At 42.2% G+C, this 24,920-nt stretch overlaps 1 long non-coding RNA gene across 1 annotated transcript in view; it reads left to right on the top strand.

Annotated features, from left to right (window-relative positions):
• The window catches only part of LOC132658493 (uncharacterized), a 67,332-nt gene extending 44,737 nt beyond the window's left edge, over positions 1-22,595 (top strand). Inside the window, exon 2 of the long non-coding RNA XR_009598194.1 lies at positions 22,182-22,595. This is a non-coding gene — a long non-coding RNA (uncharacterized LOC132658493). The remainder of the gene's footprint in view (positions 1-22,181) is intronic.
• The last annotated feature ends 2,325 nt before the right edge of the window (positions 22,596-24,920 follow it).

Below are 24,920 nucleotides of genomic sequence, written 5' to 3' on the forward strand. Positions count from 1 at the left end.
GAGGTGGGCGAAAGTTATATACAGAAAGACAGAGTAAGAACCCCAGAATTCTTACTGAAAACAACATAAGCAAGAAGACATGGAGCAATATCTTTTAAATACTGAAAGAAGAAACTATTGACCTTAAATCCTACATCCAATGAAAAAGTATCTTTCAAAAAATGAAGATAAAATACAAATTATTTCAGACATATAAAAGCTGAAAGAATTCATCATTGGACTTGCACTGTAAAAAATGTTAAAGGACATCCTTCAGACAGAAGAAAAATGACGTCAGAGTAAATCTGGACCTACACAAAGGAATTCAGTGCACCAGAAATGGTAACTACATGGGTAAGTATATAAGATGTTTCTTCTTATTTAAATTTTTTTTAAAAAAATTGATAGCTTAACAAAAGTAATGACACTGTGTTGTGGGGTTAATAACAAATATAAACAAGTTTTAAACAAGTATAAAATGAATGACATAAATGCTAGGAAGGGAGAAGCTCAAGTATCATATGTGAAAGGATATAATGTCACTTGAATACAGATTGTAATAAGTTAAAGATATATGATGTAAACCCTAAAGCAACTACTCAGATATTAGAAAAGATTCATGAATTTGAAAATACAATAGAAACGATCCAAAATAAAACATATAAGAGAAAAAATTCTAAAATGAATGAAGAGAGCGTCAGTGAACTGTGGGATAATGTTGAGTGGTCAAATACACACACAACTGGAGTCCCTGAAGACAAGGGGATAGAGGGATTGGCAGAAAAAACTCTGTAAAAAGGATGGCCAAAACTTTCTAAATTCGATAAAATTATAGGCCTGCAGAACTAAGAAATTCAATAAAACCCAACCACACACAAAAAAAGAAGTGACAGCAAGGCACATCATGATTAAATTTCCCAAAAGCAATGATAAAGAAAAAAATGTTTTAAATACCTAAAGGGAGGAAAAAGAACATTACACAGAGACAAAGAATGACAGCAGATTTCCCACTGGAAAAAAAAATCAAGATAGAAGACAATGTAGCAACGTCTCTAAAATATTGGGGAGAAAAATCCATCAACCCAACATTCTTTACTCAACAAAAGTACCTTTCAATAAAAGAAGGCAAAACGAATCCTTTTCCAGACAAACAAAAGCTGGAAGAATCTATCACCAGTAATCGGTACTAAAGAAATACTCAAGGAAGTCCTTCAGGAAGAAGGACAGTGATATCAGATGGAAAACTGGATTTATTCAAAGGAATGAAGAACATCAACAGTAACTGTATGGGTAGGCACTGAAAAATGTTTTCACCCTTTAAATCGCATTATAAGATAATTGACTGCTTAAGCAAAAATAATAACCATATAATGTGAGTTTTCAAAGTAAAATATATGACAACAATAGCACAAAAGCTGGAGGGAAGATATGGAAGTATACCTGTTGCAAGGTCCTATAATATGTATGAATTAGTATAATATCACTTGATACATTACAGATGTCTACTCTAAACCCTAAAGCAAGCTCTAAAACACATGACAAAGAGTTATAGTTAGTAAGGCAACAAACAAGATAGAATCATAAAAAAAATCCTCGTTCAATCTCAAAGAAGGCAGAAAAAGAGGAAAAAGAACAAATGGGACAAAACAAATATCATGATGAGAGACTTAAACATAACCACTAATCACATGGAATGTAAATGCTCAGATTGTTTGGATAAAAAAGCAAGACCCAGCCCTACGCTTCTTCTAAGAGAAGGAATTATATTAGAAATCAGAGAAAGATCTCAGGAAAACTCCAAGCATTTAGAAACTGCATAGCACACTCCTGAATGACCCATGCATCAAAAAGAAGTCAAGCCGAAAATTAGAAAATATTGTGAAGAGAGTGGAAATGGAAGTATAACATATCATAATTCGTGGGATACTGCAATAGGAGTAATTAGAAGCACTAAATACCAGTATTAGAACAGAAGAAATGTCTCAATTCAGTTACGTCAGCTTCCAACTTATGCAACTACAAAAAGTACATTAAATGCCCAAACTCGTTCATCTTATAACTGGAAGTTTGTACTCTTTCCCCAATAGCTCTTTTTTTCCCCAACTCCCCAAACCATAGCAACTACCACTCTATTCTGTCTCTCTGAGTTTGACTTTTTAGATTCCACATATAAGTGATATCATACAGTTATTGTCTTTTTCTATCTGATTTGTTTTACTTAGCATAATGCATTCAAGGTTCATCCAAATTGTCAAATTGGCAGGATTTTCTTCTTTCTCACAGCTGAAAAATATCCTATTGTAACTTTTGGGGGTCATATAAGACTCTATTTTTCCATCTGTATGTTTCATATGGAAATAAAAATAAAATTAGATGAAAAATGTATCAATTCATCCATTGGTGGACACTTTGGTTGTTCCCAGATCTTGGCTATTGTGAAGGGAACTGCGATGCACGTGGGAGAGCTGCTATCTCTATAAGATCTTTACTTCAGTTCCTTTGGAAATATACCCGAAAGCAGAATTGCTGAATCATATATTGGTTCTATTATTTTTTCGTGAAACTCCATACTGTTTTCCATGTGGCTGCACCGAGTTGCATTTTTACCAACAGTGCACCAGGGTTCCCTTTTCTCTACACCTACTTCTACACTCGCTCTTGTCTTTTTGACAATAGCCGTTCTAGGTGTGAGGTGATATCTCATTGTGGTTTTGAGTGGCATTTTCCTGATATTTATCATGCTGAGCACCATTTCATGTACCTATTTGGAAAGCTGAGGAATCTTAAAGGAAAGACCTAAAAACAAAAAAATCCCAAGAGATACAAGTGAAAGATAATGGAATGGAAAATCAGAGTTTAGTCTGGTAGGTCAAATTATAGGATTCTAAAAGCAAGTGTCACTGATGCAATTAAAGTATACATGAAAGAGCACCATAGGGACTTCTCTGGTGGTCCAGTGGCTAAGATTCCACACTCCCAATGCAGGGGGTGCCCACATGAGATCCCTGATTAGGAAGCTAGATCCCACATACTGCAGCTTGCATGCCACAACTGAAACTTCCGATTGCCACAACTAAGCCCAGATAAATAATTAAATGTAATAATTAAATATTTAATTGCACCCAAATAAATAATTTTAAAAAACACCATAGCTTTTAAAGATTAATGAATTATTCAAGTATGCACACTAAACATGTAACAGTTGGAAGCTGGGTCGGGGTCAAATGGGAGTGGCACTCAGAGATGGGGAATACACAGGAAAAGCAAGACGGAGCTCATGTAGACTGATTAAGACAGTACGGGTTTATAAGGAGTATCTCTGCCCTCCTGAAGACAGGAAGAGAAAGCTTAGGCCTCTAAGAAATGTGTTGCTTAGAAAATAAGAAAATAATTTAAAAGAACAGCCATGTGGAAACAACTTTGAAAGGGAACTTCTTCATTTTTTCTTCTCTCCGTGCTTTACTGTCTCGCTGCTCAAAAGGAACAAATCAAAGGGGAAATAAGATTCATTGCAATTGGATTATTTTTAAATGGTAATTTAATACTATTTCCTCTCAAGGGAGTAAAAGTATAGTGCAGGCTGAAGCTGGCACTTATCTAAATTTCATTTCACTCATAGCAAAGTAGCAAGAGACAGCATGATTTATACCTCTATCAGAAAATTGTGAGAAAGCCTTTTAGCAGTAGCATCCTACCAAGAAACAAAGCAAGGATGCCGCAAAAGCACCGTCAGTATTTCCTCCATTTGTAGGATGAGGTCATTCACTGTCTAGCTCCTATGGAACAATTTCAGGCTCAATTTCTATCCCACCCCTGGTGAAAGTGACAGTCTCTCAGTAGTGTCCAACTCTCTGCAACTCCATGGACTACAGAGTCCATGGAATTCTCCAGGTAAGAATATTGGAGTGGGTAGCCTTTCCCTTCTCCAGGAGATCTTCCCAACCCAGGGATGGAACTCAAGTCTCCTGCATTGCAGAGGGATTCTTTACCAACTCAGCTATCAGGTTTACTTAACTTCACCCATCAGACTGACTCGTTTTTCCACCAGTAGACCTTGAGATTTCCTGACCATGTGCCTGGGCAACATCCCTTGAGTGGGAAGTCCGTCCAGCAGTGCCCTGCTCAACCCTCACCCATCTGCTGTAATCCTGTCACTTTTCTCTTATCCTAAGTTAACGTCCCATTTATGAACTGCTGGAACATTTACTTTATACACTATCCTTTGACAGATAGTTATTTTCTTTTAACATTTTGAAGATATCATTCCATTGTCTTCTAGATTCCATTGTTTCTGTTTAGAAGTCAGCTACAAATGTACATCTTAATATCTTTCATTAAATTTTGAAAATTCTCAGTTATTAACTCTCCAAATACTGCTCTGTCCTCCTCCCTCATCCTTTTCCTTCCTTATCAGATGCCTCTCTGTAACTTTTTGTCTTTTACCTTCACGTCTCAATACTATATTCTGGAACTGTCTTCCAATCCATTAAAAATTCAATTAATTCTCTCTTCAGCTCTCTGTACCACTGTTAAGCCCATTCACTGACTTACTAATGTGATCGTTGTATCTATAGTTCTAGAATTTCTCTCTCTTTTTCTTTTGAAGATGCTCAGTAAATGTTTATCAAATGAGTTGAATGGAGATTACCAAACTCCATGATGCCACAGACGTAAAACTGCATAGAAAAACACCCACAAATGAAGCTTTACAGTGTCTTTTCCACATACTTCTTTCACTAGTATACTCAATATTTTGTAATATTTACATTTGTTTTCAATAGCTTTTGAACTTTTATGGAATAAAACGAATTTCCCAAAACTATATAAAGTGTACATACAAGGGTATGACCTCTAATGGCTTAACTTTTGATTATTTCCTGGGAACCAGTCAGGTCCAAGATCAGAAACCCACCCATAGGGATGATCCTGGAGCAATGAACAACAAAACACTGTTGCTTTTTTTTTTTTTTACAGTTTATATTTCTCTGTCAAAACTCTCAGTTTCATCTTTCATCTCTTCATGCACACAGCAAGCATAATTATTTTTAAGTCTGAGTTTTATAACTATATCTTCCGTGGGTCTCTGGTTTCTGCTGCTTGGTTTTGTTCCCTTGTATGCTTGGTTAGTTTTTTTTTTTTTTTTTCAGGTGAAATTAATATAACCCCAAAATAACCATTTTAAAGAATTCAGTTCAGTGGCATTTAGTACTTTCACGATGCTGTGTAATCACTTCCTCTATTCAGTTCCAAAATGTTTTCATCACTCCAACAGAAAACCCCGGACCCACTAGGCAGGTGCTTTCATTTCCCCTCCCCCACTGTCTGGCAACTACCTATTTGCTTTTCATCTCTATTTATGTCCTTATACTAAATGGGTTTCTTATAGGCAGCATGGAATTCGGTCTTGCTATGCTTGGATCCCTTTCCTTGTACTTTCATCTGAAAATTCTCAAAGCAATGTCTTGTTTAGTTGCTCAGTTGTATCTGACTCTTTTGGACCCCATGGACTGTAGCCCACCAGGCTCCTCTGTCCATGGATTTCACAGGCAAGAATACTGAAGTGGGTTGCCAGTTTCTTTTCCAAGGGATCTTCCTGATCCAGGGATCGAACCCGGGTCTTCTGCCTTAGCAGGTGGATTCTTTACCTCTGAGCCACCAGAGAAGCCCCCTCAAAGCAACAAGCTGGGGCAATCATTTGTTTCCTTTATCACAGGGATCACTGTCCTCTGTTGCCTGATGTCCAGGCTCTTGACAACCATTGTTTCATATATTTCATCCTTTTCTTTCCTTTTCTTTCAGTTGTTTCAGATGGGAAAGTAAATACAGTCTCTGCTACTCTACCTTGGCTAGGAGCAGAATTCTGTTGCCTTTTGAAAACATAATTTATGTGCTTTGGTTTAGCAGTTAAATTCATTCTATTCAATTTAAATTTTTGTTTTGAGGCATGCTGTCATTTAATCACGTTTTAACAAATCCTGACATTCACCATAGCTTGTATTGTTATAAAATATGCCCATGTCTTCCACGTTAAACTTCCTTGCCTGCAACCAGCAAATGCCAGTCTCCACATCCTTTCTTCTCTGAGAGCTAGAACAAACAGCACGTGTTCATGAAATGTTGAAGGTGCCCCTAGTCATCAGATACGCTCCTGCTTTAGCTGGCCACTCTCTAAAACTGAGACCATCAGCCTCACCAACGCTTAGGATGTCCATAGACCCCTTGGGCTCTAGGCAAGCCATTCTGGGGCAGGGAGTGGGAGTTGATACTCATTTTTAAATCCAACATAGTTAACTTTCATGTGTTGGTAGATTTTTTAAAAATAATTTCCATTTATATGAAGATTTTTTTTTGGAGTTTTTCTCCTCTTTCCTAATCCTTGAATTTTTTTTTTTTTCCACCAGCCTATAGCACTTCTAAATAATTCAGACACTGTCCAATCCCACCTACGCTGTCCTGGGGTGGAACTTCATCTCAGAACCACTGGTGCTGTAATATACATGTGATCAGTTGCCATTATAGTCTGGTGAGAGGCAGAACTCCATGAGCGTTCCTATTTACAGGGTGACTAGATATCACCCTGGCTTTGACGTACTACCACCATGGAGCATTTAAACAAAAAGTAGGCTTTTAGTCACGCTGCAACCTCACCCACCGTAGAAACACCTTCCCTGCAGCTACTGCTCCATCTGGTTACTTATGAGTCACCAAAGATCCTCTTGTCATAGCAGGTCTAGTTGTTCAGTAGCTCAGTTATGTCCGACCCTTTGCGACCCTGTGAACTGCAGCATGCCAGGCTTCCCTGTCCTTCCACTATCTCCCGGATGAGTTGCTCAAACTCATGTCCACTAAGTCAATGATGCCATCCAACCATCTCATCCTCTGTCGCCCTCCTTCTCTTCCAGCCCTCAATCTTTCCCAGCATCAGGGTCTTTTCCTATGAGTTGGCTCTTTGCATCAGGTGGCCAAAGTATTAGAGCTTCAGCTTCAGCATCAGTCCTTACATGAATATTCAGGGTTGAGTTCCTTTAGGATTTATAGGTTTGATTTCCTTGCAGTCCTAGGGACTCTCAAGAGTCTTCTCCAGGACCACAATTCAAAAGCATCAATTCTTTGGTGCTCAGCCTTCTTTATCATCCAACTCTCACATCCATACGTGACTACTGGAAAAACCATAGCTGTGACTATAAGGACCTTTGTCAGCAAAGTGACGTCTCTACTTTTTAAGGTGCTGTCTAGGTTTGTCATAGTTTTTCTCCCAAGGAGCAAGCGTTTTTTAATTTCATGACTCCAGTCACCGTGTGCAGTGATTCTGGAGTCCAAGGAAATAAAATCTGTCACCGTTTCCACTTTTTCCCCATCTATTTGCCATGAAGTGATGGGACTGGATGCCATGATCTTTGTTTTTTGAATGTTGAGCTTTAAGCCAGCTTTTCAACAACAATAATGAAAACTTTAAATTTCATTCTTGGGCTGGGTTTCCCATCCCACCTGCAGGGGGAAACATTCTAATGCTTTTCTCTTTTCCCTCCAACCTCTTTTATGACTTTCATCCCATCCTTTGCTGTGACCTTGCAGGGTGGAGGGGAAGGAAGGGCAGGAAGTGCTTGTATAACTTGGAATTCCGTGATGCTCTGGCACCAGCCCTCCCCATAAAGCAAGTCCTTTCTTCCCTGAGGTATTTTTGTGGATTCTTCAATGATCTCCTAGTCTCTGGGGATCTCTTTGCAGTCTGTCACTCAAGACTCCTGCCTCAGCCTCCAGGTGTCTGATGCAGCCTCAGAACTGTGGGGTTCTGAGTGTCGGGGAGCCTTCTCGGTTGGGATACAAGCTGACCCCAGGCCAGCTTTCTCATTTGAGTGGCTGAGCCTGGTCCTTAGGAAACACTCGTGCCTTCCCTCGGTCACTTGGGAAAATAGCACCTGGGTCCAAACTGGGCTGACGGGAGCCCTCTTCTCGGTCGTGCTGTGCTTCAAGGCACATGCAGTGTGTGAAGGGTTTACTCATGGCTGCTGTTGTTCTAAAGCAGGAAGGCAGCAAAAATGCCAGGAAACAGAAATGTCTTAGGGGAAGGGACAACCTGACCAGCTGGACACGTCAGTGAAGGTTCCGCCTCCCCTCAGGCCCAGAAACACTGCCCCATTGTAGGCTGAGTAAGATTTTGTTCCAGAATAGAAATGAAAACACGTGCATACACCAGGTGGCTTTCAGAGCAACCAATACAGTGTCCTTTGACCCATATTCATATCTAGAAACCTGACTGCGAGCAGAGGTCGTGAGGTCTCCTCTGGACGCCACTTGTCTGGGGCCGACTCCCCAGATGGCAAAGCCACTGCACCCAGAACTGAAACCACTCAGAGGAATTTAGCACAAAGAGCTGCTGGGAGGTGTCACAGGGCGGGGTAGGGTGCGTGGGGGTTGCCAGAGGAGATAAACAGAAGAGGGAAGTTATCAGGATTGAGTCACTAGCTTGCCCAGCGGGTATGGCAGGTCATATCTGAGAAACTCAGAGTGGAGCTTGAAGGAGCCTCCTGGAGATCATTCAGTCTGCCCTTGGCAATCCCACTTGAGTGTCACAGACGAAGAAAAAACAGATAATAATAATGGTGGGGTGGGGATTTAGTCGCTAAGTCATGTCTGACTCTTGGGACTCTATGGACTGTATAGCCCGCCAGGCTCCTCTGTCCATGGAATTTTCCAGGCCAGAATACTGGAGTGGGTTGCCATTTCCTCCTCCAAGGGATCTACCCGACCCACGGATTGAACATGTGTCTTCTGCATTGCAGGCAGGTTCTTCACCAACTGAGCCACCAGGGGAAGCCCCAGTAATAATAATACCTGCATTTTTTTTTTAAGCACTTCCTTTTAGCGTAAGCGATTTCCTAGGTGCTTAGGAAAGACTGTCTCATTTATTGTTACCTCCTTTACTTCTCAGGACAATCCCACGCGGTAATTGCTCACTGGCTTCATTTTACAGATGGGGGCACGGAGATTCCGAGAGGTCCTTTCACTTGCCCAGGTGCCCGGGCAGGAAGGGCGGCACCAGGAGGCGGGCCTGTGCACGCGACCCTGTGATTCCCCAACACCATCACACTGTACGGTGGACAAGCTCACTTAGAACCAGATTTAAGATCTGCAAGGATGGTGCAGACGTTTTCACACTTTAGGCTCAGAGTCCGTGAGCAGTGTCGTTGCTTTGGAAATATCAGATTGAAATGCCCAGGGTACAGTGTGAAGACGAGGACACCAAGGGAAAAGGAGAGGTGTGAAAGCATGCCAGCCATATTCACCAGAGCCCCAGTTCAGTTCAGTTCAGTGCAGTCGCTCAGTCGTGTCTGACTCTTTGCGACCCCATGAATCGCAGCACCCCAGGCCTCCCTGTTCATCACCATCTCCCGGAGTTCACTCAGACTCACGTCCATCGTGTCCGTGATGCCATCCAGCCATCTCATCCTCTGTCGTCCCCTTCTCCTCCTGCCCCCAATCCCTCCCAGCATCAGAGTCTTTTCCAATGAGTCAACTCTTCTCATGAGGTGGCCAAAGTACTGGAGTTTCAGCTTTAGCATCATTCCTTCCAAAGAAATCCCAGGGTTGATCTCCTTCAGAATGGACTGGTTGGATCTCCTTGCAGTCCAAGGGACTCTCAAGAGTCTTCTCCAACACCAACCAGAGCCCCAGGGGTCCTGCAAATCAGTCCCTTTTGAGAAACGGAATATTTCCTGCCATATCAGGAAACAAAGATGTCACAGTCATCAACTTCAGTGTGAGTTCCTGGGGCCTAAGGGCACTCAGGGCAGAAGATCCCCTGGAGGAGGTCATGGAAATCTGCTCCAGTATTCTTTTTTTTTTTAATTATTTATTTTAATTGGAGGATAATTACTTTACAATATTGTGGTGGGTTTTGCCATACATCGATGTGAATCAGTCACAGGTACACATGTGCCCCCTATCCTGAACCCCTCCCTCCCGTATTCTTGCCTGGAGAAAATCCCATGGACAGAGGAGCCTGGCAGGCTACAGTCCATAGGGTCCCAAGAGTCGGACACGACTGAACGACTAACATTTCACAAAGTACCTTTAGATCTCCTTACACTACGGCACCAAGAATATCTGATTGCATCTCTGAGTCAGATTCCATTACACCAGTTAAGCTGTTTCCTATGCCTAAAAACTAGACTCTATCAATCCCTTCCACTATTTAACACTCGGGGTGGTTGTCATGATGGGGAAACATCCGTAAACCCAGGGGTTCTGTTCATAGTAGGGTTAGTAAAACACACACACACACACACACACACACACACACACACACACATACCCTGACTCACATCACACGTGCCCCAGACCCCACGGGGCCCTGGAGGATGGGGGTAAGTCCCACAGGAGGATGATCACACTGTAGGCTGTGATATTTTTTAAGTCAACACTTTGCAGGCCTCTAGAGAGGGAGCTGACGGGGCAACAGGTGTGAGACCAGGGGGAAGAAGGGCGGCAATCTTGGCATTGAGGAGGACCGGCCAGGAGAGAAGAGGTGAGAGGTCAGGGAGCAGACCCTCGAGGAGCAGGAAGGCCTGAAAGAAAGCACCAGTCTCTAGGAGGGACTGAAGCGACTTAGCAGCAGCAGAAACAGCAGCAGCAGCTAGGAAGGAAGGGCTCTGGACAAGGAAAGGCCTCTGCGAGGAGAGACTGAACTACACCTGAGAAGGTCTTGGGCTGGGGGATTTGGGGGGCAATGGGCAGGGGATAACTGCGTGAAGGTCATGGGCCCTTGAGGGTACAGAGCAGATTTCAAGGGACAAAGAAAGGAGAACAGACCTCAGAAACTGCCCAGTGTTTGCAGGCAGTGTTGTCTGCGGCCTCGGGTCTGCTGGTGTAGAATTTCCTACGTTCCCACAGCAACCCCCACCCCCACCCCGCCCTCGGTGCCCCCACAGTGGAGCTGTGCATGCGCAGTCCACGCCACCGCTCTGCTTCATTCAAACACATCGCCCCCAAGCGTTGCAACCTCTCCGAAGGAACACCCCAACTCATCGTCCGCGGGACTCCTTGCGCCCTTAGCACGCCCTCCAAATGTGTTATTTTTGTTCCCTCTGTGAGTTTGTGTTCCCACCAGATTGTGAGTACTTAAGTCGTGACTTCTTCATCTGGGTATCCCTTCAACAGCTTCCCGACCCCAAAGACAGTTGTTTAGATATTAACAATAATAGTTTGTCAACTCTACCCAGATGGGAGTAAGTGGTCATCCCCGGCCACAGCCAAAGGCACGAGTGAAACAATGGACTTGAAAATCGTATTCACCTTGCGCCCTCTTGTGGAGGAGAAGGCAAAAACACTGTATTACTTCAGTGGACCATTTCACCTTCTCCTCTAATTATAGTGATAATGCAATATTGAGTTAAAATATATTGGAATACAAATATGGGCTTCCCAGGTGGTGCTAGTGGTAAGAACCCGCCTGCCAATGCAGGAGAAACAAGAGACGCGGGTTCCATCTCTGGGTCAGGAAGATCCCCGGAGGAGGGCACAGCAACCAACTCCAGTATTCTTGCCTGGAGAATCCCATGCACAGAGGAGCCTGGTGGGCTATAATCCATAGAGTTGCAAAGAGTCGGACAAGACTTAGGCGACTCAGCACACACACACACAGAAATACAAATATATCTTTCAATATTTAATTTTAATTTAATATTATCATACATTTAAATGATGACTCTAAATATAGGTATAATACAAAATTAGTCATCTTTTCCATTTTATGATTTTGTAAGCATTGTTCACAGGTGGGCCAGAAATTGTTATATATTTTCTTTCTGGTGATACCCTTGTATGTTCTTGCTCTTGGAAGATCATTACATTGCTTCTTTTTTATTTGCTTAGTTTTCTAGGTGTTGTCAACATTAATGGTCAGACTCTCTTGATGAAGCTGTAAGGGTCTCTCAGTATTGTTAAACAAATCTGGAACCTTCAACAATACTATTAAACGTTACTGAAACTGAGTAGGAAGGTGGGGAAAAATAAGTGAAGGAGATTAAGAGGTACAAACCTCTAGTTATAAAATAAATAAGCTACAGGGATAGAATATACAGCATAAGGAATATAGCCCACAATTTTGTATTATCCTTGTGTGGGGACAGATGGTTACTAGATCTATTGCATAATCATTTCATAATGTATGCGAAAGTCAAATCACTATGTACTATACTTAAAACTAACATAACATCGTACATTAACCGTATTTCAATAAAAGTTAAAAATAAATTTTTTATTTTTTATAAAAGTATACTTGATTTATAATATCATGTTAGTTTCAGGTATACAGCATAGGGACTCAGTATTTTTGCAGATTATATTCCATTATAGCTTATTACAAGATAATGGATATGCTAAACAGTATATCCTTTAAATTAAAATATTTTAAAATAAAACTGAATGGAGCTATCCTCAGTGCCGCCACTTGAAATGAGATTATTAACCCATCATCTGGTGCACAGCTAAAATCCCGAGATCCCACACTTGCTTACTTTTTTTCAGTATTTTGATGAATAGAAGTTCTGAATTTTAAGAAGACAAAATTGTCATTTTTTTTTCCTTTTTTGGTTACTGCTTTTAGTGTCCTATTTTTAAATTTGCTCCCATCTCCTTACCTTGAGTATGTTTTCCCATGTTATATTCCAAAACCTTTATAGTTTTGCTCTTCACATTTAGGTCTAATTTCCAAGGTCTTCTACACTTGGAAATTATTTTTGTGTATGGTGTGAGATAAGGACAAAATTTTATTTTTTTTCTGCGTAGGTAATTAATTAATCCAACATCATTTATTAAAAAGACCACCCTTCACTCACCATTCTGCTATTTATGTCATCAAGTAACCATGTATGTGTGAATCTATTCCTGGAAATTTTAATCTCTTCCATTAATATGTTTATCTATTCTTACATTAATACCACACTTTTTTAGTTACTGCACTTTAAATACATCTTAGTAGCCAACGGAACGAATCCCACCGCCTTATTCTTCTCCTTTGAGTGTCTTGGCTCCTCTTCAAACAATTCAACATCAAAAAAACAAACAAGCCAATTAAAAAGTGAGCAGAGAAAAAAAAAATGAGCAAAAGACCCCAACAGACCTTTTCTCAAAGAGGGCATTCAGATGATCAACAGACACATAAAAACATGCTCAACATTGCTAAGCATCAAGGAAATGCAAATCAAAAGCACTATGAGATATCACAATGGCTATCATCAAAAAGAACACAAATAACAAATGCTAACAAATGCTGATCAAGATATGGAGAAAAGGGACCTCTTATATACACTGTTGGTGGGAAGGTAAACTGGTGTAGCCACTGGGGAAAGTAGTATGGAGGTTTCTTTAAAAACTAAAAACAGAACTACTATATGGAATCTAGAAAGATGGTACTGATGAACCTATTTGCAGGGCAGCGACGGATGGAGATGCAGACGGATGGAGATGCAGACCGGGAACAGACTTGCGCACACGGTGAAGGGGAGGAGAAGGTGGGGCGAAAGGAGAGAGCAGCAGGAAAACATTTACATTACCATATGTTAAACAGATCGCCAGTGGGAATTTGCTCTCTGACTCAGGGAACTCAGACCGGGGCTCTGTGACAACCTAGAGGGGTGGGATGGGGTGGGAGGTGGGAGGGAATTTGAAGAGGAAGGGGATGTAAGTAAACCTATGGCTGACTCCTGTTGATGTGTGGCAGAAACCAGCACAATATTGTAAAGCAACTATCCTTCAATTAAAAATAAAGGTAAAAAATAGAGCTACTGTATGACCAAGCAATTCCACTCTTGGATATATATCTGGGAAAAAAACAACAACCACGAATTCAAAAGGATACACGTACCCCAGTGTTCATAGCAGCATTATTTATAATCGCCAAGATACGGAAGCAAACAAAGTGTCCATCCACAGTGCCATCTGCAACATGGACGGACTTGGAGAGCATTATGAAGTGCAGTAAGTCAGGCAGAGAAAGACAAGTACTATATGATATCACTTACATGTGAAATCTAAAAAATTCCACAAACTAGTGGATACAACAGGAAAGAGACAGACTCACAGATACAGAGAACAAAGAAGTGGTTACCAGTTGGGAGAGGGAAGGTGAGAGGGGCGAATTAGGGGTTAGAGAGTAAGAGGCACAAACTGTTCTGTATAAAATAAGCTGTGAAGATACATTATACAACACGGGGAACGTAGCTAGTACTTTATATGTAGAATACAATCTTCAAAAATTATCAATCAGTATATTGTATACTTATAACATATATTACTTTGCCAACAAAGGTCCACCTAGTCAAAGCTATGGTTTTTCCAGTAGTCGCATATGGATGTGAGAGTTGGACTATAAAGAAAGCTGAGTGCTAAAAAACTGATGCTTTTGAACTGTGGTGTTGGAGAAGATTCTTGAGAGTCCCTTGGACAGAAAGGAGATCCAACCAGTCCATCCTAAAGGAAGCCAGTCCTGAATATTCATTGGAAGGACTGATGCTGAAGCTGAAACTCAAATATTTTGGCCACCTGATGCGAAGAACTGACTTGTTGGAAAAGACCCTGATGCTGGAAAAGATTGAACGCAGGAGGAGAAGGGAACGACAGAGGATGAGATGGTTGGATGGCATCACTGACTCAATGGACATGAGTTTGAGCAATCTCCAGGAGTTGATGATGGACAGGGAGGTCTGGTGTGCTGCAGTCCATAGGGCCGCAAAGAGTGGGACACGACTGAGTGACTGAACTGAACCAAACATATAATACTGTACATCAACTATACTTCAATTGAAAAAAAAAAAAAAGAGTGTCTTGGCTTTTCTTAACTCTTTGCACTTCCATATAAATATTAGTATTTTAATTTACAGAAAGTGAAAGTGGGCTCCCCTGGATAATTGTAGAGAGAACAGTCAGTTTTACAATGTCAGGTCTTCTAATCCATGAACACAGGATGTCACTCCATCTACTTCAGTCTTTAATTTCCCACAATAATTTTTCCATTGGTTCCTAAACAATCTCATCTACGAGTTTTATTTTATGGATTCTGTTGGATTTTTTAAAATTGCTGTAAAATATACACAACAAAATGTACCATCTTAACCATTTTTAAGTGTATGGTTGAGTAGTGTTGCTGCTGCTAAGTCGCTTCGGTTTTGTCCGACTCTGTGCGACCCCATAGACGGCAGCTCACCAGGCTCCCCCGTCCCTGGGATTCTCCAGGCAAGAACACTGGAGTGGGTTGCCATTTCCTTCTCCAATGCATGAAAGTAAAAAGTGAAAGTGAAGTCGCTCAGTCGTATCTGACTCTCAGCAACCCCATGGACCGCAGCCTACCAGGCTCCTCCGTCCATGGGATTGTCCAGGCAAGAGTACTGGAGTGGAGTGCCATTGCCTTCTCCATGAGTAGTGTTAAGTATATTCATATTATTGTGCAACCCATCTCCAGAACTCTTTCTATGTTGCAAAACTGAAACTTTATACCAAATGACTCCCCCTACCTCAGCCCCTGGAAACTACCTTCTACTTCCTGTCTCTATGAATTTGACTACTGTACTGACTACACTCATATAAATGAAATCACACAGTATTTGTCTTTTTGTGACTACCTTATTTCACTTAGCATTATACCCTTGAGATTCGTCCAGGTTGTAGCATGTGCCAGAATTCCCTCCATTTTTAAGGCTGAGCAACATTCCATTGTATGTTTATGCCACGTTTTGCTTATTTGTTCATCTGTTCAGCTTGTTCAGCTTCCATCTTCTGTGAATAATGCTGCTATAAACATGGTTGTACAAATATCTTTTTAAGACTCTATTTTCAATCCTTTGGGGTGTAAACTCACAAGTGGAATTGCTGTATGATACGGTAACTCTATTTAAAAAATTTTTGGAGCTATACTATGTTATTTTAATTCTTCTATTATTATTTTTAAGTTATAAATATTACAGAGTATATCTTGAAATAATTTTATGGTACAATATATTAATCCCAAAGGATTTTATATAGATTCCTGGTCTATATCAAAACCGATGAATTTTTTAAAAATTTCCAGGTAATTTTGAGTAAATTTAACATGTTAAGGTCAAAGCTGATCTCTAGTCAGAATAGGCTGGGAAACACTGGATTCACTGAAAAACTAAATTTGGAGCAGGAAGCAGATAATCAGTGCAGGAAGTGAGGAAGAGCAGTTAATCAGGACATATTCATTGCGTGTGTATTCATGTGTGGGGTTTTGGTGGATGATGCAGAAAAGGAATGAGACGTAGTCCTGAAAGAGCTCAGGATCAAGTGGACTGGGGCTGGTGGAGGAGCCGTGTAACGCATCAAATAAGGAAAGGAAATTTACCCTCAGAACACAGTCAGGGCTAAACACGTGCTACAGTCAAGTTATTCAGAGACATGAGAAGAAAACATCATCATAGAGTAGGGGGACTGGAAGAAACTGTGGCGAAATGAGCTGTGTCTCAGATTTGAAAGTGTAACAAGAGACACTTAAAGCTTCAAAGAATAGCCAAGCAGTGGCCCAGCGACACGAGAGAGGAGAGGCCTCTGGTTCTTCAGATTCCACGTGCAGCCTTCTACACAGCTTCGAACTTCCATACATCAATGAAAGAACTCTAGTTTGTCCTGTAACAAAATATGCTTTTCCATCTTAAAAGTAAAGTTCTTACCTTTCTCTCGAAATGTGGAGGTGCATAGTTTTAACAGGCACTGTGTCCACCGCTGGTTATATTAACCAGTCCTCAAATTCAGGCAGAGTCCCAATGAATATTCTGTTACCATAAGAATAAATTGTAAAATTTCAATTACCTGTATGTAAAATAAAACTAGAAAAGAGATAGGAGAACAACATAGTGTATTCAATAAACACACATATATGTAATAATAATGTGAATGAAGCCATCCATTGGGGCTTCCCAGGTGGGGCAGTGGTAAAGAATCCACCTGCCAATGCAGAGGAAACAAGAGACGTGAGTTCGATCCCTGGGTGGGGAAGATCCCCCAAAGTAGGAAATGGCAACCCACTCCAGTATCCTTGCCTGGAAAATCCCATGGACAGAGGAGCCTGGCGGGCTACAGTCTGTGGGGTCGCAGAGTGTGAGCACACGTACACGCACACACACACACGCACACACACACACACACACACACTACTGCCATTGTTTCTGTGCTTTGTCATGAGGCTGTCAATGGTACCTATCTCTTCGTTCTTCCATTTCCCAGTCCACATCACATTTTCCCCATCCTCCGCCAGAAATTCAGCTGGTTGAGGTTCATTACCTACTAGAGGGATCCAAACCTTTACTCACAAGAGGGTTTGAGTCTTCAGTCCTGCCTTTCCTGGTTTCTGTAGTTTTCCAGTAACTTTCACTATTAGGCATGGAAGTACTAAGAAGCAGTCTCAGATAACTCTCTGGGTTTCAGACACAATCCTCCTTGCCTGCGTTGTGTAGTAGGAGCCCACGCTCAAGCATCTCATCTAGAGTAACTCCCTCTCCCCCCTTTTTTTGGCCACTTGGTGGGTAGTATAAGAGGTTCATGAAGAAGTCAGAGTGCCAAAGAATTGATGCTTTCAAACTGTGGTGCTAGAGAAGACTCTTGAGTGTCCCTTGGACAGCAAGGAGATCAGACCAGTCAATCTTAAATCAACCCTGAACACTCATTGGAAGGACTGATGCTAAAGTTGCAGCTCCTAAACTTTGGCTACCTGATGCGAAGAGCTGAGTTATTGGAAAAGACCCTGATCCTGGGAAAGATCAAAGGCAGAAGGAGAAGGGGATGACAGAGGATGAGATGGTCAGATGGCATCACCGACTCAATGGACATGAACTTGGGCAAACTCTGGGAGACAGTGAGGGACATGGAAGCCTGGCGTGCTGCAGTCCGTGGGGTGGCAAAGAGTCGGACATGACTTGGTGACTGAGCAACAACAAATAAGAGGTCCAAGCTGTCCAGGAGGCAATCTCACTTTCCAATTGAACAATTCTCCACTTTCAACTGAACCACTGTACCTGTGGTTGGAAACATCCCTCCCCTGGGACTAATGACTTCCAAACCAGCATTGCTCGAAGCTTCTGGGGAAGGAAGACCATTTCTGCATATGGGTTACACATCCATGTGGTCTGGCTACGGGAGAGAGAACAGCACAGAACAGTCACTGATTCAAAGCATGGAGCCTTCCCTGTAAGACAGAATCCCATTGTTTTGGGGTGTTGTCTCCCAACTGGCACCACAACTGAATCTCCATTCCAACTTTCAATCAGGCCAACCGCTCCAGGTGATGGGGTGTGGTGAGACTATTTGATTCAATGGGAATAAGCCAATTATTCTATTTGTTTTGCTGTGAAATGAGCTCTTTGACGAGAAGTGAAAGTACATAGAGTATCAAGGTAGATAAAGCATTTTATAAGTACACAGATGAGGGGTGGGGCTCAAGTGCTACATTCTTCAGCTCTCTGAAGGTAAAGCCATATTCAGAGCCATGTATATTCCTTGGCAATCAATCTGCCTCCTTATGAAGAAACGGGTCCAGGGTAACCACGGCCCCGAGGTGGCTGGCTGATCCCCCATGGGGAGGGATGCCATCGGAGAGGCTTAGTGTTGACAGCGCTGTTGTCTCACTGTCGACACATTAAACGCTCAGCAGTAGTGCTTGCCAGGTCAGTCGTGAGTAGCTAAGGTCCGTATTTTTGAGCCCACACTTGCTTTGGAGCATGCACTGGGGTGACTGGGGTAAGCCACCGACTTACATATGTCCACTTGAGTATTCAGAGCCTCCTCTGCGGTGCAGGCATGACTCACTGGATAGAGAGGAGATGCGATGCCATGGCAGTGGATCTTGCTGGAAGGCCTCCCTCTATAGAGTGCCACGGAGTCCCTCACTGGAGGCAATGTGTTAGGACACTGCCCTGTGCCCCAGGGGTGCAGGAGGGCTCTGCTACCGGGAGAGCCACAGGCTGAGCCAGCACCCCAGGACCAGGCCAGGAAGCCCTTCCTTCTGTCTTAGGGGGAAGCCCTTCCTCCAGCGCCCCCTACTGCCAAACTGTAACATCATATTTGCAGATAAAGGGAAAACAGAAGGCCAATGTCAGGTTTACAGAGCAGGCAAAAGGTGATTTCAGTAAAACTGCTGTATGGCAAAGGTATTGAATTAGGTTGAATAGTGTCCTCCCAAAATCGTGTCCTTCCACCTGGAAGCTCAAAATGTGACTTTATTTAGAAATGCACAATTTTTGCAGATGTAATTTAGTCAACATGAGGTCATATTGGATTAGGGTGGACCCTACATCCCATGAAATTTTGAAAGGAGATGAGACAAGAAGCTACATTTAGACGCAGAAAGAAGGCCATATGAAGACAGGCCGAGATCAGAGTGCTGCAGAGATCCAGTAACCATCAGAAAGTAGGAGAGGCAAAGAAGGATTCTTCGCTAGAGCCTTCATAGAGTGTGACCCTGCCACCACCTTGATTTCAGACTCTAACCTCCAGAACTATGAGATAAAGAACTCTTGCTGTTCATAGGCACCAAGTTTATGGAAATCTATTATGGCAGCCCTAAGAACCTAATACAGCACCGAATGTCCAGTTTCAGTTTGTGGAGAGCCAACTCACAGATAAATACCTGGAGCCCATGCCTAGGGAGAGAGGCGAGAAGCAAGACTCCATGTGGGTAGAGTCAAGTAAACACCCAAGGACACAGCAGCCTTGGAAGCTCGGCTTTATCTCCATTTATCTTCCATTTATCTCCCTGTCACAGGACTCTACAGTCTTCCCAGACATGGTTTTCAGTCCTATATGAAATGTAGCATCTTCATCCGTTAGCATTAAACTGTCATAAAGTCATTATGCTTTTATTCCGATGTGTATACCTGCAGCAACTCTCTGACCTACCGCACTCTCCTCCTCGTGGATTACCTATCTTCTCTGGTAACTATGCCTTTCAATCTGTCTGAACAGTCTTTGCTGAATTTCAGATTTAGCATTTTGGCTGTGTCCTTCATCTCCTTCAGATCTTACCACCCTGGACTCGCACAACCAGTATATATCATATTGCATATCATTTCCAGTTCACGCCCATAATCTCACTGCTACCAGGAAATGGACCCATTTATCAGATTGATTCTCTTCTTTTTCATTCATGTATTAATGGAGCCTGAATTAAGTAGAGATCAGTGTGCCAGCTACCATAAAGGGGACAAAGGACACAGGGAGCACAAAGATGAACGGGACACACACCCTGCCTGACATGTACAGGAGTGAAATCGACATACCTTGGAAGATTCCAGCTTTCTGCTGGGGGAAGTGGGTGGACGGTAGTGACAGTCCAGGGAATAAGGAAGGAAAAGAGGCAAGTGTGAGAGGCCTAACTCATGTTTAGTTTAATGTGCCTGTGAAACAAACAAGCAGTGATGTTTGATAAGCACTCAGCTCTGTGAGGAGGAGGCTCAAGATATAAATTGGAACTGATTAGTTTAGAGACGGCAGTTGAAATCTTACAGGTAGAAACAGATGAACTGGCCCAGAGTCTACAACACGAAAATTGCAGGAACCAAAGGAACACTCTTAACAAGTGTGATTGCAGAGCAAGAGGAACCACTGTGAAGAGTGTTCAGAAGAAGGAAGAGAACCTGAAGACAGAGCAGTAATGAAAATGAAGGGCAGAGCGTTCAAAGTGGAAGAAGTACTGTGGTTAATAATGTGAAATGCTGAGGAGAACTAAAGAAAGTAAATTAGATTTGGCAACAGGGAAGACAAATGAGGAAGTGAGGGTGGAAGCCTCCATACAGAAGGCTTAAAGGGGAAGGGGAGGTGCAATTATATTTATTCTCTGTAACTGATGTCATAATATACATCATACACAAATTGGTCTACAAGACCTAGAACGGACAAGGGCGGTCTCTTCCCCAGCCCCTGCTCCCTAGGAATGCATCCACCTTCAACTCTTACTGCTGCTTCTATGGGATTTACTTGTGCTTTTAAAATAACCTGGTAGTATAGATATTTCCTTTTTATATTTCACAGTAAGTATTATTGATTAGGGGCTTCTGGGATGGCTCAACAGGTAAAGAATCCACCTGCAGTGCAGGAGACACAGGAGATGCTGGTTCGATCTCTGGGTCAGGGAAGATCCCTGGAGAAAGAAATGGCAACTCATTCCAGTATTCTTGCCTGAAAAATCCCATGGACAGAGGAACCTGGAGGCCTACGGGCCAAATGGTTGCAAAGAGTTGGACATGACTGATTAAGCACGCATGCACATTACTGATTAAGTTCATATTATGGAAGATAAGGACTTAGCTCTCATACATCCACAAGCACCTTCAACACGCAGAATTCCCCTCCCTTCAACCCCAGTCCTCCCATATACTTGTAATACATATTGGGTAGGTCAGAATTCAGTGCTTACATTACTGCTGCTGCTGCTGCTAAGTCACTTCAGTCATGTCCAACTCTGTGTTACCCCATAGACAGCTCCCCTGTCCCTGGGATTCTCCAGGCAAGAACACTGGAGTTGGTTGCCATTTCCTTCTCCAATGCGTGAAAAGTGAAAGGGAAGTCGCTCAGTTGTGTCCGACTGAAGCCTACCAGGCTCCTCCATCCATGGGATTCTCCAGGCAAGAGTACTGGAGTGGGGTGCCATTGCCTTCTCCCTTACATTACTATGACTATATAAATATTATCCATAGCTAAGCTTTCTAATATACTATAATCAAATTTCTTGTGTACCATTTTGTCTACCTGGATCTAATGATAAATGATAACATTGTTCTCCCCTCTCTACTTAGCCTTCTATCTGCCTATCACTACTTCTCTGACTTTCAGCCAGCGGATAAATCTCAACACTGGAACATATCAAAACAAACACACTCAGTATCCATTTCACCCATTTTCCCCCTTGAAGGCATGTTCCTTGAGCTCTCCATCCCTCAGCTTCTTAACTCCAGACTGACACCTAGGATCTCTTTTCATCCCCTCTTGGGAATTTCCTTAATTTCACCTATGTTGAATCCCGTATCCATATCTTCTTACTTGGTTTACTCTCTGTTTGGTAGACTTCCAATAGTCTCCTGAAAAAGGATGCATGGGAGGTAAACTTTTTTATATATTCAGCATGCCTGAAAATGTTCTTTTTCTCACTTTGAACAATGATTCAGCAAAATGTTTATTTTAATTTATTATTATTTTAGCCACATCACTCAGCAAAGTCAACGGCCTTTAGTTCCTTCTCAAGGGCTATCAATATTCTGAGCCGTCTCTTGTGAGCTGGAACCCCTACCAGGTGGAAGAAGTTAACTACATGAAGACCAGAGTGTACCCATGACATAAGCTGCCACAATTCCAAGAATTTGCCTCAAGGAAATGGAAACAACCTGACCCTGGAAGAACTGTACCTAAAATAATCAAGATGATGCTGGTCAGACCACCAGTGACCAATTTCAAGATCACTGAGCTGACTGTGCTGTCTGCATGTAGCCCCCTCCCTCTGTCTTTAAAAGCTCTTACTCCCTGCTTGTCAGGTGGGGAGTTGGCTTCTGGATAGATGTCCACCCTCCCCCTCAGTTGCCTGCACCTGAAATAAAGCAAGTTTTCCTTTCCATCAATCTGACCTGTTTATTGGCTTTTGGGCAGCAAGCAGCCAGATCCCACCTTTCGGTAATGTATCCACCACTCTCTGGAAATCGTAGTTCCACTGGAAGCAAATTGCTTTTTATTTCTACAGCTAAATATCTTGATCTAACCCTTACAAAAATATGGCAGCTTGTCTCTCACATACCTGGTTAAGAAAAAAAGCAGGTATGTTCACAGATGGAAACAGAGCCACACCACTAAAATCTCCTAACCAGGTAGAAAGCAAATATTCTGGGATGAAGGACTGTCATGATGAAGGCAAATAGGACGCTGAGGAGTGACTGTCTCTAAATGTTACTATAAAGGGATTTCTCTCTTCCTTCCCTGTGTTTCAGTTCAGTTCAGTCACTCAGTCGTGTCCGACTCTTTGTGACCCCATGGACTGCAGCATGCCAAGCCTCCCTATCCATCACCAACTTCCGGAGCTTACTCAAACTCATGTCCATTGAGTCGGTAATGCCATCCCACCATCTCATCCTCTGTCATTCCCTTCTCCTCCCATCTTCAATCTTTCCCAGCATCAGGGTCTTCTCAAATCAGTCAGTTCTTCGAATCAGGTGGCCAAAGTATTGGAGTTTCAGCTTCAGCATCAGCCCTTCCAATGAATATTCAGGATTGATTTCCTTTAGGATGGACTGGTTGGATCTCCTTGCAATGCAAGGGACTCTCAAGAGTCTTCTCCAACAACACAGTTCAAAAGCATCAATTCTTCAGTGCTCAGCTTTCTTTATAATCCAACTCTCACATCCATACATGATTACTGGAAAAACCATAGCTTTGACAAGACAGACATTTGTTGGCAAAGTAATGTCTCTGCTTTTTAACATGCTATCTAGTTTGGTCATAGCTTTTCTTCCAAGGAGTAAGCATCTTTTAATTTCATGGCTGCAGTTACCATCTGCAGTGATTTTGGAGCCCCCCAAAAAAGTCTGTCACTGTTTCCATTGCTTCCCCATCTATTTTCCATGAGGTGACTGGATCAGATGCCATGATCTTCGTTTACTGAATGTTGAGCTTTAAGCCAACTTTTTCGCTCTCCTTTTCACTTTCATCAAGAGGCACTTAAGTTCTTCTTTGTTTTCTGCCATAAGTGTGTCATCTGCATATATGAGGTTATTGATATTTCTCCCAGCAATATTGATCCCAGCTTGAACTTCATCCAGCCCAGCATTTCTCATGATGTACTCTGCATATAAATTAAATAAGTAGGGTGAGAATATACAGCCTTGACACACTCCTTTCCCGATTTGGAACCAGTCTGTTGTTCCATGTCCAGTTCTAACTGCTGCTTCTTGACCTGCATACAGATTTCTCAGGAGGCAGGTCAGGTGGTCTGGTATTCCCATCTCATTCAGAATTTTTCCACGGTTTGTTGTGATCCACACAGTCAAAGGTTTTGGTGTAGTCAATAAAGCAGAAGTAGATGTTTTTCTGGAACTCTCTTGCTTTTTTGATGATCCAAAAGATGTTGGCAATTTGATCTTTGGTTCTTCTGCCTTTTTGAAATCCAGCTTGAACGTCTGTAAGTTCACAGTTCACGTACTGTTGAAGCCTGGCTTGGAGAATTTTGAGCATTACTTTGCTAGCATGTGAGATGAGTGCAATTGTGTGGTAGTCCGACTCTTTGCGACACCATGGACTATATAGTCCATGAAATTCTCTAGGCTAGAATACTGGAGTGGGTAGCCTTTCCCTTCTTCAAGGGATCTTCCCAACCCAGGGATCGACCCTAGGTCTCCCGTACTGCAGGTGGATTCTTTACCAGCTGAGCCACCAGGGAAGCCCAAGAATACTGGAGTGGGTAGCCTATCTCTTTTCCAGGGGATCTTCCCAACCCAGGAGTTGAACTGGGGTCTTCTGCATTGCAGGCAGATTCTTTACCAACTGAGCTATGAGGGAAGCCCTCATTGTGTTTATCTGTAGCTTATGAAATTTATAGGGAGTTTAATATATTTACACATGAGAATCATTCAGACATAGAGTACATTTGATATTTATTTTCACATAATCTCACAAAATGTCCAATTTTGTGCTGTATGATTGTATGGTATTGATTAAAGCATCTCATTTAGCCTCACATTCAGTCTACTGAAAATACCCCTCAAATGTCCACATAAACCACTGTCAAACCTACCCATACTGTTTTCTTTAAAAAAAAAAAACAACACAAACTTCCCCAATGACACACTATCCACTCTTGTTAACATCCTCATTCAACAAGCAGCAGCCTCCCAAATGTTTGCTAAATCTGCCTCCATCCTCTCCCGCTCTGCATTCGTTTATTCCTCCATCAGTTG

The sequence above is a fragment of the Ovis aries genome, chromosome 23 (assembly GCF_016772045.2).
Source record: "Ovis aries strain OAR_USU_Benz2616 breed Rambouillet chromosome 23, ARS-UI_Ramb_v3.0, whole genome shotgun sequence".
Lineage (NCBI taxonomy): Eukaryota > Metazoa > Chordata > Mammalia > Artiodactyla > Bovidae > Ovis > Ovis aries.